Source organism: Entelurus aequoreus, linkage group LG13 (genome assembly GCF_033978785.1).
Source record: "Entelurus aequoreus isolate RoL-2023_Sb linkage group LG13, RoL_Eaeq_v1.1, whole genome shotgun sequence".
In the NCBI taxonomy this organism is placed as follows: Eukaryota; Metazoa; Chordata; class Actinopteri; order Syngnathiformes; family Syngnathidae; genus Entelurus; species Entelurus aequoreus.
In genome coordinates, this window is record NC_084743.1 from 7652635 (window position 1) to 7655134 (window position 2500).

At 56.2% G+C, this 2500-nt stretch overlaps 1 protein-coding gene across 1 annotated transcript in view; it reads left to right on the forward strand.

Annotated features, from left to right (window-relative positions):
* LOC133663115 (serine/threonine-protein kinase Nek5-like) overlaps window positions 1-2500 on the forward strand; it is a 56125-nt gene that overhangs the window by 21496 nt on the left and 32129 nt on the right. The window lies entirely within an intron of this gene.

Here is a 2500-nt window from a genome sequence, read left to right on the forward strand (position 1 = left end):
ACACACACACACACACACACACTTCTACACACACGTATACATACACACACTTACACACACACGTACACACACACACACACACCTACGTATACACACACACACGTATACACACAAATGTACACACACATGTACACACACGTATACACACACTTACACACACACACATGTACACACATACACACAAACTTACACACACACACGCACACACGTATACACACACACGCCCACACACACTTACACACACACGCATGTACACACACACGTACACACACACACACACACGTACACACATCATCATCATCATCATCACAGTCACTTGAAGCGAGTATGACGATCCTCCTGGTAGGGGTGTATCCCTTTATGGAGAATGCCTGTGCGTGACTTTGTTTAACGTGGGGAGACTGGTGCACAGACAGTCACCACATGGTGCACAGACAGTCACCACATGGTGCACAGACAGTCACCACATGGTGCACAGACAGTCACCACACCATCCTTGAAGACTGGTGCACAGACAGTCACCACACCATCCTTGAAGACTGGTGTGTTACGGCTCAGACCCCTGCCGTCTGTGCGCACCTCGGGACACGCCCACGGGTGCGCACATCCAGGGACGCGCCGTGCGCGTCTCCGCCTGCAGCAGCCACCAGCTGCAATCACTCACCAGAAATCTGCACACCTGAGATTGATGAGGGCGTGCCGGATAAAGGCAGGGTGGACCCAAGGATCGGCGAGGGAACTTAGTTTTCTCATGGTGTACATGTTTTGCCTTCCCGGATCTCGACCACCTCGCATGGACTTGAACTCTGACGCTCCTCTCAGCCCCACGGACCCCGCTTGTATCCCGGATCATCTGCCTGCCCCCTGGACTTCCTCGTATCTCTTCAACACTTTGGTAACACACATTCCAGTTAAATACTACACATAGTCTTACACCATACACACCCTTGGATCTAGTTCACACTCCATTTCCTTAGTTTATTAAATTAGTATTGTTTGTTATTATTATATATATTGAATATTTATATATATATAATAAATAATTGTACATACTTTCCCCTGGTGCCTGTTTGCCGTCACCTCCCCTTAGTGATACATAACAGTAAGTTCCCGCCAAATTAAATATAAGGACCTGACGGCACAGTTTTTCTTTAGCTCGTCCCCCAGTGACTTTAGCTCCGCCCCCAGTGACATTTTTCTCCATCCTCCTTTCTTTTTGCCCCATTCACCATGTCTTTTTCTTTTTTTCGCTCTACACGGGAGGATTTGTCTTGTCCTGCCGAGCTGTCATGGAAAGGCATGTTCAGTAGCGATATCAGCAAGGAGGAATTTTCCCGTCGCCTGGACACCCTCCTCCCACCCTTAGTGACTGTTCCTCAGCTAGCTAGAAGCGTCTGGCATACGCTTTCTGAGGGGGGGATAGTACTGGTGGCTGTGCTGATGGGGTGGCGCAGCCGCAACCAGACAGGCTACCCCCGGCCAGACTAATTCCACCTATTTTTCGTTTTTCCCAGCCACAGCCACCAGCCTCCTGGCTAGCCCCTGAGCTAGCACCAGCCCCACGGATAGCCCTTGAGCTAGCACCAGCCCCACGGCTAACCTCCGAGCTAGCACCAGCCCCTCGGCTAGCCTCCGAGCTAGCACCAGCCCCTCGGCTAGCACCAGTCCCCAGGATAACACCCGCGTCTCCACCAGCTCCCAGGCTGGCCCTGACCTCCGCCCCTCGGCCTGCAGCGCCGACCTCCGCCCCTCGGCCAGCACCTCGGCCAGCAGCTCCGACTTCAGCACCTCGGCCAGCAGCGCCAACTTCAGCACCTCGGCCAGCAGCGCCAATTTCAGCACCTCGGCCAGCTCCGCCTACTTCAGCACCTCGGCCAGCTCAACTGCCCTACCCGTCTCCGGCTTTGACTTCCGCTGCCGCTGCCGCTTCCACGCCGCCGAAGACGTCTGCCGCTTCCACGCCGCCGAAGACGTCTGCCGCTCCCACGCCGCCGAAGACGTCTGCCGCTTCCACGCCGCCGATGACGTCTGCCGTTTCCACGCCGCCAACTTCATCCTCTTCGCCTCAGACGTCACCTCCTCGTTTCCGGCGAGACGCACCATGATGCCACTCGTGTCTGCCTTCCCTACGGCCAAGATGGTGGCCATTCCTGGGTCGCCCGCCCCGCCGGCCTCAGCGGCGTTCTACTCGCCGACGCCACCAAACTTGCCCCCGGTGGGTTCGGGGACACTTGGGCCGGCGACCCACCACCAGTTCGCCCCTCCGCCCTCCCTTGACTGTTGTTCATGTTTGGGGGGTTCTACTTCCAGGACATCTGGAATCTGTCCATAGGGGGGGATACTGTTACGGCTCAGACCCCTGCCGTCTGTGCGCACCTCGGGACACGCCCACGGGTGCGCACATCCAGGGACGCGCCGCGCGCGTCTCCACCCTGCAGCAGCCACCAGCTGCAATCACTCACCAGAAATCTGCACACCTGAGATTGATGAGGGCGTGCCG